This window comes from Schistocerca americana, chromosome 6, assembly GCF_021461395.2.
Source record: "Schistocerca americana isolate TAMUIC-IGC-003095 chromosome 6, iqSchAmer2.1, whole genome shotgun sequence".
Classification (NCBI taxonomy): Eukaryota; Metazoa; Arthropoda; class Insecta; order Orthoptera; family Acrididae; genus Schistocerca; species Schistocerca americana.
The window spans coordinates 156,681,957-156,695,517 of record NC_060124.1 but is presented as its reverse complement, the minus strand read 5'-3'; the positions used below and the strand labels follow the sequence as shown (position 1 = coordinate 156,695,517).

The following is a 13,561-nucleotide window of genomic DNA, read 5'->3' as shown; positions in this document are numbered from 1 at the left end:
TTCATCATTGGTAGAATTAAGCAGTTTTGACAATAGCTAATGATGATAATTAAGTCAAGACCCTATGCTGTTGACAGGCATTGATATACATCAACGGGGACAGTTGAAATGTGTGCCGTGACCGGGACTCGAACCCGGGATTTCCTGCTTACATGGCAGATGCTCTATCTATTTGAGCCATCGAGGGCAGAGAGGATAGTGCGACTGCAGGGGTTTATCCCTTGCACGCTCCCCGTGATGCCCACGTTCCCAACTTGATGTCCACACACTACATTCATAGTACCCCTGGGCACTACACTCATTACTTGTGGCAGACCAGACAATCTGACCAAGTCCCGTAAGAGTTCGGGCAATGCATGTGCATCCGCACAGAAGAAGGAGGTCATGGTGAGTTAGCCTGAACTATATATGGAGATGGTATCTATTCTTTTGGACATGTCCGAAAGAATAGATGCCATTGGTGACCATGCCGCGCTCTAGAAAGAAATGATAATTAAATCAAGACCCTACATTGTCGACAGGCATTGATATACATCAACGGGGACAGTTGAGAATGTGAGCCCTGACCGGGATTCGAACCCGGGATCTCCTGCTTACAAGGCAGACGCTCTATCCATCTGAGCCACCGAGGGCACAGAGGATAGTGCGACTGAAGGGATTTATCCCTTGCACGCTCCCCGTGAGACCCACATTCCCCACTTAATGTCCACACACTACATTCATAGTGCCCCTGCCCACTACACTCATTACTCATGGCAGACAATCTGACCAAGTCCTTTAAGAGTTTGGGCAATGCGTGTGTATCTGCACAGAAGAAGGAGGTCACAGCCGGTTAGCCTGAACTATATATGGAAATGGTATCTGTTTGGACATGTCGGAAAGAACAGATACCATCTCCATGTATAGCTAATGATGTTCAAAATGAACATGCAAGTGGGGAGATAAGACAAGAATGGTTGCAAAGTACTATTCAAAGTGTATCCTAACTGAGCAGAGTATTTAAAGCTTTGAAGGTATGGTATCACCATAAGTAGTTTTGTTAGTCAATTTCAAGTGTAAAGCAATTTTTAAATCCCGCCGGAGGTTAAAAACTATTATCTCTATTATATTGTTGTTGTTGTTTTGTTGTCGTGATCTCTAGTCCAGAGACTGGTTTGATGCATCTCTCTGTGCTACTCTATCCTGTGCAAGCCTTTTCATGTCCGAATAACCACTGCAACTTACATCCTTCTGAATCTGCTTAGTGTATTCATCTCTTGGTCTCCATCTACGATTTTTACCCTCCATGCTCCCCTCCAGTACTAAGCTGGTGATCCCTTGATGCCTCAGAATGTGTCCTACCAATCGATCCCTTCTTCTTATCAAGTTGTGCCACAAATTCCTCTTCTCCCCAGCTCTATTCAGTACCTCATCATTGCTTACGTGATCTACCCACCTAATCGTGATCATTCTTCTGTAGCATCACGTTTCGGAAGCTTCTGTTCTCTTCTTGTCTAAACTATTTATCATCCATATTTCACTTCCATACATGGATACAGTCTTTACAAATACTTTCAGAAAAGACTTCCTGACACTTAAATCTATACTCAACGTTAGCAAATGTCTCTTCGTCAGAAACATTTTCCTTGCCATAGCCAGTCCACATTTTATATCCTCTCTACTCCGACCATCATCAGTTATTTTGCTCCCCAAATAATAAAAATTTACTGCTTTAAGTGTTTCATTTCCTGATCTCATTCCCTCAACATCACCTGACTTAACTCAACTACATTCCATTTTCCTCATTTTGCTTTTGTTGATGTTCATCTTATATCCTCCTCTCAAGACACTGTCCATCCGTTCAGCTGCTCTTCCAGGTCTTTTACTGTCTCTGACAGAATTACAATACCATCAGCAAACCTCAAAGTTTTCATTTCTTCTCCATGGATTTTAATTCCTATTCCAAATTTTTGTTTTGTTTCCTTTACTGCTTGCTCAATATACAGATTAAATAACATCGGGGATAGGCCACAAACCTGTCTCACTCCCTTCTCAACCACTGCTTCCCTGTCATGCCCCTTGGTCTTATAACTGCCATCTGGTTTCTGGACAAATTGCAAATAACCTTTCACTCACTGTATTTTACCCCTGCTACCTTCAGTATTTGAAAGAGAGTATTCCAGTCAACATTGTCAAAAGCTTTGTCTAAGTCTATTAGTGCTAGAAACGTAAGTTTTCCTTTCCTTATGTGTTCCAACATTTCTACAGAGTCCAAACTGATCTTCACCAAAGTCAGCCTCTACCAGTTTTTCCATTCGTCTGTTAAGAATTCGTATTAGTATTTTGGACCTGTGACATATTAAATTGATAGTTCGGTAATTTTCACATCTGTCAACACCTGATTTCTTTGTGATTGGAATTACTATAGTCTGAGGATATTTCACCTGTCTGATACATCTTGCTCACCAGATGGTAGAGTTTTGTCATGGCCAGCTCTCCCAAGGCTGTTAGTAGTTCTGACGGAATGTTGTCTACTCCTGGGGCCTTCGTTCGACTTTGGTCTTTCAGTGCTCTGTCATATTCTTCACACAGTATCATATCTCCCATTTCATCTACCTGTACATCCTCTTCCATTTCAATATTATTGCCCCCAAGTACATCACCCTTATATAGACCCTGTATATACTCCTTCCACCTTTGTACTTTCCCTTTGCTCAGGACTGGTTTTCCATCTGAGCTCTTGCTGTACATACTGATTGTTCTCTTTTCTCCAAAGGTCTCTTTAATTTTCCTGTAGGCAGTAACTATCTTCCCCTTGATGATATAAGCCTCTACATCCTTATATTTGTCCTAGCCATTCCTGCGTAGCCATTTTACACTTCCTGTCAATCTCATTTTTGAGAGTTTGCACTCTTTTTCGTCTGCTTCATTTACTGAACTCTATCTCGGCAATTATTTATTGATAGTAATAACTCAAAAGAGCATATTAGTGCATACTAACATGAGAGACAGCAGCAGTATGCTTTCGTGGCCAAAGATTATAAATTAAAACTCTCAAAATAAGAAGTAGTGATGAGAATGTATGGTTGCAAAAGCTTTGTACATAAGGTTTGGCTTTTGGATTTAGTCTGGTAATTCCCTGCACTGCCAAAAGTATGTGACTGTTAAGGAAGAGAATCTCATTGATAATAATGTTGTTAGGATGCGTCAAGAATGTTAAAATGATAGATTGAAATCATGCAAAAGTGAATTAAGAGTTGGTGGCTGCTAGTGGTAACACAACAGTGAGTAACAACGGCAGAAGAGCTGAGGTGCAAGGAGGTGCAGCAGAGGGACAGCAATACACAACGTTGTGTACCTCAGTGCGGATCCTGGCAATCACCAGATTTGCGCAGCACCACCAAGTCTACAGCTTCTGGAAGCTCATTTGTAGGATAGTTTTACATACAAGTGAATTCCAAGTTGAAAATTCCAATGAGAAGCAGCTGTTGCATTTTATCAGTAATTTTTGCTGTATGATGCATCTGTTTTGTGCTCTTCATTGGGAAACCAGGAAATACACTATAGTAAAAATATTAATTATTGCAGGTAAGTCTTAGTGGTATTATTGCACTGAGTGGAAAGTTATAGATAATAGTGGTTTCATTAGCCCAGTTGTAGGTCTGATGTTAATGTACAGATCTGATGTGCCCAACAATGTATGAATATTGAAACCATGGAGTTTGGTTTTGTAATAGATATTTTGCTAGGGAATAGACACACTGTACTAGAGAATAGAAATAGTGTTGAGATTTGGAACTGGTGAGTTGGGCAATTTTTCCTTCATCATGAATGCAAGATCACGCTGCAGAGGAAGCAGATTACCTGGTTTAATGGGTAATGATGAGCCCAGGTTTGACTCAAAGGCCCATACGAATGTAGGTCATGTATTATACCTCTAGAATGGTTGATTCATGAAATCCCATGGAAACCTGTATAAAATTCAGAGGAAATGGAAAGCAGTGAATACACTGACAACTGCTGTAGTACACAAGGTTTCATCTTAGAAAGAATGTAGAAATCATAAGAGTATTAAAAGTAGCTGTATCATTAGCTTCCTCACTACGACTATACCTGCTGACAGATCGTAATCCAAATGAGATTGTTTTCTTTGTTTGCACAAGTAAACTGTCCGAACACATTGCTGTACTTAACTTACTTTGTCACTGGGCAAAGCTAATAAACACATTTGTAACTTTTCATTCAATACTTATAAATGCTTGACTTCATATAAGGATCTAAGTGAATAAAATGTAAATATAACCTTAATGAGATTCCCACTCTGCAGCGGAGTGTGCACTGATATGAAACTTCCTGGCAGATTAAAACTGTGTGCCGGACCGAGACTCGAACTTGGGACCTTTGCCTTTCACGGGCAAGTGCTCCACCAACTGAGCTACCCAAGATGACTCACGCCCCGTCCTCATAGCCTTACTTCTGCCAGTACCTCGTCTCCTACCTTCCAAACTTTACAGAAGCTCTCCTGCGAAACTTGCAGAACTAGCACTCCTGAAAGAAAGGATATTGCGGAGACTTGGCTTAGTCACAGCCTGGGAGATGTTTCCAGAATGAGATGGTCCGGCACACAGTTTTAATCTGCCAGGAAGTTTCATATCAGCGCACACTCCACTGCAGAGTGGGAATCTCATTCTGGAAACATCCCCCAGGCCGTGGCTAAGCCATGTCTCCGCAATATCCTTTCTTTCAGGAGTGCTAGTTCTGCAAATTTCGCAGGAGAGCTTCTGTAAAGTTTGGAAGGTAGGAGACGAGGTACTGGCAGAAGTAAAGCTGTGAGGACGAGGCGTGAGTTGTGCTTGGGTAGCTCAGTTGGTAGAGCACTTGCCCGCGAAAGGCAACGGTCCCGAGTTCGAGTCTTGGTCCGGCACATAGTTTTAAATATAACCTTGTACATTTTAATGATTAATCAGATACCTTTAAAACGAAAGCAATTCTGGCAGTTAGCAATAACTGTCTTAATCCAGTACATCATGTATGTGGTAGCTGCTCAGTCTTTGGAACGAGGCTGGTACAGAGGTGCTGATCGCAAATTATACCGGCATTTAATGGCAGGCTGCCGATTAGAATGGGGCTTTGAGACATGTGGCTGGCTTTTACAGGATTTGAGTGCTATATCAGCTGATTTATGCCTATCACTGCCATTTCAGTAAAGTTCCAGAGGTCAGTGTGCACCTGCACTGTGTGTATTCATTCGGGCAGTTGTAATTCTGCAGTGACTGGCAAGATCAGCTGTAGTATTTTATAAAGGCCTTCCCAAAGAGGGGTGAATGTTTTAGTCTTTCCCATTTTTATAGCTGGCTTGCTAAGTAGTATCCATTGCCCAGGCTCATACTCTGGAATTTTCACATTATTTTGACTCTGTTTAACTTGCCTAATGGTAGGAGGACATTTTTGAAGTGCTGGGAGAACTGTTTTACCATTGTACAAGGGGTTTTCACTAATAGATGCAAGACTTTTGTTTTTCTTTATTCTTTCAGTTGGAAAAATGTGGAATTTTCTGTGAGATGTCATGGAATATTCCCACTTTAGCACCCATAGTTCCATGAAGTTCCAATAGATGGTGGTTACTATATTTAGCTTTTAAAATGGCATCTGTAATGGAGGTGTGTTCCAAGCAGAGAGGTCTCATTGAGTTTCTTTTGGTAAAAAACCAGAGCATCTCAGATATTCATAGGTGTGTGCAGAATTTCTATGGAGATCTGGTAGTGAACAAAAGCATAATTTTATATTGTCCATGTTGGACTGTTTTTCAAGGAAACTGCAACTGTTTTGAGAAACGTGTAACAAGATATCGCTGTTTTCCACCTGAACATGAAAGCATAAACTCTGAAAATGCATCACGGGGGAAAATAAAAATGACCGACACAGATAAATTGTTTTATTTGAAATTTTATGAACAAAAGCATGTCGAGTCGTTGGGCGACGTATCTTTCATCATCACAGCAAGGTCGCGCAGTCCTGTCCAGTCTCGCACATGCTGTCTGGCTGCACACAGCTGTGACTCCTACAGTGTTGGAAAATTTGGACACTGTCATTTGAGGTGATCGACGGATCACAATCGAACACCTCGCTGTAAAGCTTTACGTCTCTGTTGATAGTGCTGACACACTTCTCCACCAGTCGGGGTACTCCAAGGTGTGTGCTCACTGGGTTCCTAACCACCTAAAAGAAGACCATAAAGAGCAATAAAGGACCATCTGTGTGGAATTGCTTGTGTCCGTTACGAGGTTGATCATGACAAATTTTTGTTGAACATTGTCACAGGCGATGAAACATTGTTCGTCACTTCAAACTGAGACAAAACAGCAATCCACAGAGTGGTGCCACACTGCCTCTCCTCTGTAGGAAAGGTTCAAAGCTGCACCCTCAGCCGATAGTCACGACGACATTCTTCTGGGACTCTGAAAGGGGTTACCCTGTTTGATATCCTTTCTCAAGGCACAGCAGTCGAGTCGGACATGTGTTGTGCTACCCTCAGGAAACTGAGGAAATGACTTTGCTGTGTTCATCGCCACAAAAATGCAAGTGAACTTCTCCTCCTCCTTGACAACACAAGGTCACACCCAAAAGGAACTGACAAAACTTCATTGGACTGTTCTTCCTCATCCATCCTACGGCCTGGATCTCGCATCTTCTGACTTCCTTCAGTTTGGCCCAATGAAGGCTGCATTCCATGGGAAGCAGTACATGGATGATGGGGAAGTTATTGATGCAGCAAGACGTTGGTTCCAACGTCGACCAGTAGAGTGAAACCGTGTGGGCTTACAGGCTCTGCTAGTAAGGTGGCATAAAGCCATCACATTGAATTGACATTATGTTGAAAAACTGGGTTTTGTAGCCTAAAGAGTGGGGAATAGTATGGTATATGGGAATCCTGAATAAAAACAACCTGCTTTCAGACAAAAATGTGTGCAGTACTGGAAACTCCTTGTAGCATCAACATCTGAAGGCTACCTATCTACTTGGGCCATTAAAAAATTATCAGCACTACAATTTTTTTGTGTTCAAAGGAATAATATACAGAATAAACACCAATTATATTACAGGTTTTCCCCACCAATATCCATGCACTTTTTCCATTGTTCTGGCAGTTTCCAAGCATAGAAAATCATTCTTTATGGGTATCCAGTGTTGTTGGTGGACAAGTGCACGAAGTTCATCATTGGTGGTGAACTTCTTACCCCATATGACCTCTTTCGTCGCGTCGAATGGGGCATAGTTGCTAGGAGCCAGATCTGTCTAATATGGATGATATGGTAGCATAGTAAGCCATAGTTCATGCATTGTGTCACAGCCCCAATTTCTCTGGCAGCGTCATTGAATGAATGCATCAGCAGAGTTGATGCAGTGAACTGCAGTACAGATCACTGTTGAGAGTTGTATTGGAGGGGAGCCAGTCCATAGCAACATCCTTTCCTGATCCCATAACACAGACACCATTTATTTCTGCATGAATAGCCCTGCCTGTGACTTCTTGGGACAATGGCTACCAGTATGCTTCCACTCCATAGAGTGGCATTTCTTTTCTGGAGTCATGTGGAATAACCCCGACTTATCGACAGCGACCAGATGCTCCAGAACTTCACTGGATCTGCACTGTACTGATGCACCATCTGTTCGCTTCTCTCCACATACTTCTCATTCTGTGCCATGGGGAGGGAATGGGGTTCGCATTTTGAACACACCTTCTTCGTCTTCAAATCCTCATGGATTATGATGTGGAGGGTTCCCTGTGATAGACCTGTTGTCTTCTCTAGTTCATCAAATATGATTTGCCTTTGCCTCATTATCAAGTTATTACCTGCTGGGCTTTGTTTGGTCTGTGTGTAATTGCTGGACATCTAGTGCTTTTGAATTTTTCAGCACAGTCCCTGCCATCTATGAACTCTGATACCCTACAAAACATATAGTAGCGACTTGGTACTGGTTCCCCACATACGGCTACTAACCTGATGTGGGCATCTGAAGCAGTCACTCCTCCTTTCCAGGAAAACCAAACTGTCTGCTGTTGCCCATGCTTGTCTGCTTATTTGTTGTATTGTCAATGTCCACTAGTGTACTCACAAGCTGGAACAAGTGCTGCTGCAATATGCCACCTACGGGGACCAGCAACACCATGCATCTGTATATCACTTCAAATGGAGTGCAACGAATGGATTTGTGCTCTCACATAATATGAGGACACAATGGAATGCAGCATTCAGTCCCATTCTGTATGGCTCAGAATCACAAAATTTAACAGCATTATGAGAATGGACTTATTGATATACACTCTACATGGTCTTCACTTTTAGAAAGGAATGTGGTCATTCACCACTTCTTAATTATTAATACAAGGAAACCTACATGAATAGAGATGATAAGAAATTACCTCCTTGATCTGTTCAGATGGCTTCAGCGCTTTCAAATGGCTAAATGAGAACATCCCACAAGCTTTGGCGACTGTTTCTGCAGTCATATCTGCTAGATGAACCATGGAGATTGTGATCAATAATTGATAAAATATATGTTTTATTTTGAGGTGAAACTGAGAATGGTCTAACTATGTCAAGGGCAACCAACTGACAAGGTTTCATGGATTCTGGAAGGGTTTGTAGAGGAATTTTTGGTTTTACATATTGTGCCCTTTGCACACTTATTAAAGCAACACCATACATAACTTTTAATATCCTGCTTACATGTAGACCCCCAGCACTTTGAGGCATTTGCACATTGGTTGCCTTTTCCTACTGTGACCTGGTTGTATATTGTCACGTCATGGCTGCAAAATTCTTTATCCAAGGAATTTCAGAATAACCTAGGGGTGTTCTACAGTAATGGATGTTACTAACTACCATAAAGTCTGGTGATGCTGCAAATTGCTTGCATTTTTTGTCCTCTTGCTGTTCTTTCTCTAATTCAGCAACCAGGACTTTGTTGACCTATATATTCCATCCCATCCGACTTGAGGTGGCAGCATTTTGATGGAGCTTTCCTGGTTTGTGCTTTACTGAGTGATCATATTTGCTTAACTTTAGGACATACCTAGTCAGTCTACTACTAGGAGCCTTGAGGCTTATAATGTCATTAAAGCAGCATGATCCCCCCAGGGGACTCACAGTCCCTTTTGTGGATACATGTGTCACGTGCACGGGGCCCCGATCTATTGCAGTCTCCTTCGTTTTTCCAGGCTGCATTACCGTCCCTATTCCTCTCCTTCCCTGTCCTTGCTCCTTTCTCCCTGCCCTCTCCTTTCCCTCTTGGTGGACTTCTTTATATCGACCTGGCTATCCTCCCGTTTGTTTTGGTGTGCTATTGTTTATTTTGCTGTTTCCATCTGCTTTTTGGCGTTTTTGGTCCCATTGGGGTTTGACCTCCATTTCCAACATTTTCCGTTCAATGTGAGCTATTTGGGCATGAACTCCCAACCTAGTTTCAATGGTGCAGGCTCCTCTCCCCCTCCCCTCCCTTTTCCCCTTGCAACTTGGCCCCTTCCTGCTAGGTCGCCAGATGGTAGTCAGTCCGTGTGGTGGGATTGTTAAGTCCCACTTGGCTGAGCTCCCTGACAACACTGGGATCACACTGTTAGTATCTGAGCTGTTAATGCTTCGTTTATGCCAAGTAGTTGATGCTCATCACTTTGGGGCATCAGAACTCCCGCCAATGGCCGCCGTGCCAGATGGCCCTTGCTGTGGCTGGGTGGTGCCCATGGGGCAAGCCCCTGGTCGGAGTGAGTGGTACTAGGGCAGACGCCTTGCACATGAAGTGCCAAAAGCTTCATCATCCTGGCCATTCTGTGGCCATTTCTAACTGATAGAAGACATGACACTCCTTCTTCTGATCCTTCGGCCTTCCCTTCCGTGGCCGCACCCTGGGAAGAGGGTCAAGCTCGCTGGCTTGGGTTGAAACCTTTCCCTCAGTATCTGGTCTGTACCAGGATAGATGGCGAAAGTTTAGCCATGACCAAACCTTTGTTTTTTGTGGAGACGATTGAAGACAAGTATGGCGAAGTGGAATCCATGAGTAAAATGTGGTCCGGTTCTTTGCTCGTAAAGGTATCTTCTGCTGCCCAATCTGAAGCCCTGTGTGTTTGTGACCATCTCGGTGACATTCCAGTCTCCGTGGCACCCCACCAATCTTTGAACGCGGTACAGGCTATCATTTTCCACCAGGATCTTCTTCTCCAAACTGACGAGGAGCTCCGTGCAAACCTTGAGTGGCGAGGAGTTCGATTTATCTGCCATATACAGTGAGGCCCTAAAAACAATCGCACAGATACAGGTGTCTTTATCCTGGCCTTCAAGGGGAATACCCTCCCAGAGGAGGTCAAGGTGATGGTGTATCGGTGTGATGTAAAACCTTACATTCCACCACCGATGAGATGCTTTAAATGCTTACAGTTTGGACACATGTCTTTCTGCTGCACCAATGACCCCCCCCTGCGGTGACTCCACTCCATGAGGGTGCCTGTGCTCCCCCGCCAGTGTGCATAAATTGTAATGCGCAGCATCCTCCACATTTGCCAGTGTGCCCGGTGTATGTGAAAGAAAGATGGATTCAAGAATGCAAGACCTTAGATCGACTTACTTACACCGAAGCTTGTCGAAAGTGTGACCAGCTCCACCCCGTGCCTAGTAGTTGATATTACAGTCTTTACGTTTGTCATGTATCCAAAATTTGACGGATTCCTTGTGGCACTCATGTGCAAGATCTCATTCTTTTCATGGCAATCCATGATTACTTCATAAGCTAGATGCTAAAAATGGCATCAGTAGTCAATAACTAATATCTACAGTTTATTTCGTATTTCTCCATTATACTGAGTACAATCAGTGGCATTTTTACTGTTTACTTTGATTGATATTTAACAGGATATTCTCAGTCTTTCTGACTTTATTTCATTTTCAGTTGTTTGCTTTTAGAATCAAATTAATTATTGATATACTTATCGTAAAATGTCTCTTGTCTTTATTCTGTAGTTTTACGGACTACAAGACACACTTTTTTCTTCGAAAAATTTCCTACAAAATTCAGGTGCGTTTTATAGCCGAAATTAATATAAAAGCGTCCAGTGTTTTATTTAAAATTCAAGCCAGTCTTAAAAATGGCCATCTGTTCAATGCTGTGGGAAAGCTATCTCTGTCTGGGAGCATTGGAATCAACTGGCAGCAGAAGTGCACCGATGCGACGAACATGAGTTGCGGAGATTCACGTGCTTGCTAACTCTGTCTGCTTCACGCCACGCCACCACAAAAACAGAACACTGTCTAGCCTATGATGCGGCATTGCAGTCTATTGCGCCAGTATACTTGAACTGAAAGTGATTTGTTAGTAGTTAGTTTCGTGATGGAAAAAAATAAAAGACATTCACATGATGTGGGCTATAAATTGACGGTAGTAGCATATGGAGAAGAACTTGAAAACATAACAGCTGAGCGGCACTTCGCCCTCTACCAACAGAAAAAAACATTCGTGGTTGGTGGGCTATTAAAGGAGAACTGATAACAATGAGTGAGCCTAACTGTGCAAATAGAGGACTGAATTAAAAATGGCAACTTACTGAAATGGTTCACAGACACCGTCAAAATGGTATTGGAATTAATACAAAAATAATTCAAATACACGTTCGTAAGCTAGTGCTACAGTGGAAGAACAGACTTTAAGGGTGGAGTTGATTCGTTCTAGAGGTCTATTAAGTGTCATGGACTTAGGATGCAAACCAAAAGCAAAATATTTCAGAAAATCCCACAGGAGCATGAAGAGAAAATAATATCTACTTTTGATTCAGTTACATCCATTCCCCCTCCAATACCCTCCTCTTCCTATCGCTGCTCCGTTTGCCCCACACCTTCCCCCTCACCCTCCCTCTCCCACTCCTCTTCCCCCTCCCCCTCCCCATCAGTACCCATACCCACCCCCTCCCCTGCTGGAGAAGCGCTCCCCTTCTTTGGCAGCCGCCGTTACTGGAGTTCCCTCCTGGGACTACTCTTCCCGGCAGCTCCCTGAAAGGCGATCTGCAGCTCCACATCGGCTGCGTGATCCATGGCCCTTGGGCGCCAAGATTACCAGGTGTAATTCCTTGCCCGCCCTCACTGCAGTCTGCCCTTCTCTTTCTTCACAAGAGAAGAAGCAGAAACGCAAGAACAAGTGCAAGGCCCCTCTGGTACCCCCGGAGGTGCCGCCTTCTCCTCCTCCAGCCAATGAACCAACAGAATCTGACCCCACCTATATGAACATTACCCCATCCTTATAGGTGACGGATGGTGACTCAACGGCGTGACCGGCTCCGGTCCGTTCGCTTCCCATTTGGACTCTAACTTGAGAATCCTCCAGTGGACTTGTAATGGATATTTGCATCACCTCCCGGAGTTGCAGCCCCTTCTTTCCTCCTACACTGCTGCTTGCATCGCTCTCCAGGAGAACCATTTTGTCAGTTCTTACTCCCCCACCCTTTGTTGGTTCCACGCTTTCTGTCGGAACCGAATTGGCCCCTTGCAGGCTTCTGGTGATGTTTGCACCTTGGTCCGCAAGGACATTGTTAGTAAATGGGTTCCCCTCCATACCACTCTGGAAGCAGTTCCTATCAGGGTCCATCTGGCCACTCCAATCACTATATTTAACCCTCTTTTGGGTAGTCACGCAACTACTGCTCTGGGCAGGACAGTTTAAGCTGTTCTGGCAGGGCTTGACCTCTGTCTACTAAACTCTGGCACTCCCACTCACTTTAGTGTAGCCCATGACACTTTCTCTGCCATTGACCTCTCCATCTGCAGTCCCGGCCTTCTTCCCTCCTTTCAGTGGGGTGTCCACGATATCTTACATGACAGCGATCATTACCCGATTATTTCACCTTCCTTCAGTGTATCTTGCTCCGTCACCCTCCCAGGTGGGCCTTTTCTAAAGCTGATTGGAGTGCCTTCTCCTTTGCTACCATCCCCCCTGTACTACCACATGGCAGCATTGATGAGTCTACAGACTTTGACTGCCTCCATTCTTTATGCAGCTGTTTCAGCCATCTATTCTTCCTCAGGTTCCCCCCGTCGGAAGATGGTTCCTTGATGGACTCCGGAAATTGCTGCGGTCATAAAAGACCACCGCAGTGCTCTTCAACACTTCAAGCAGCACCCTTCTACTGCTCTCCTTCTGGTCTTTAAACGATTCTGCACCTGGGCCTGTTACCTAATCAAATTTCAGAAACAGATTTGCTGCGAACGATATGTGGCTGCCATAGGACCGCACACCCCCTTTTCACAAGTCTGGGCAAAACTCAGGCGAATTTTTTGCCATCGTCCTCCCACTGACCTTGCAGGAATTTCTGTGCGTGGTGTTGTCTTTACCCATCCGGACTTTGTTGCAGAGCATTTCGTTCAACACTTTGCCCAAGCCTCTGCATCGACTCAGTATCCACCCATGTTCCTCCTTCTGATGAAAGAGCGCTCGGAACGACTGTCTTTGTCTTTCGTTTCTCACTACTTGGACCTTATAATGCCCCATTTAGCGAGTGGGAATTTGCCAGCGCCCTCGCCCTTTGTCCCGACACAGCTTC

General features: G+C 43.9%; 1 protein-coding gene and 1 non-coding gene across 2 annotated transcripts in view; one reads left to right on the top strand and one right to left on the bottom strand.

Annotated features, from left to right (window-relative positions):
* LOC124620022 (RNA-binding protein 42-like) overlaps nucleotides 1-13,561 on the top strand; it is a 346,561-nt gene that overhangs the window by 63,249 nt on the left and 269,751 nt on the right.
* Trnat-ugu lies at nucleotides 559-633 on the bottom strand. The gene has a single exon. It is a non-coding gene; the product is annotated as a tRNA-Thr (tRNA).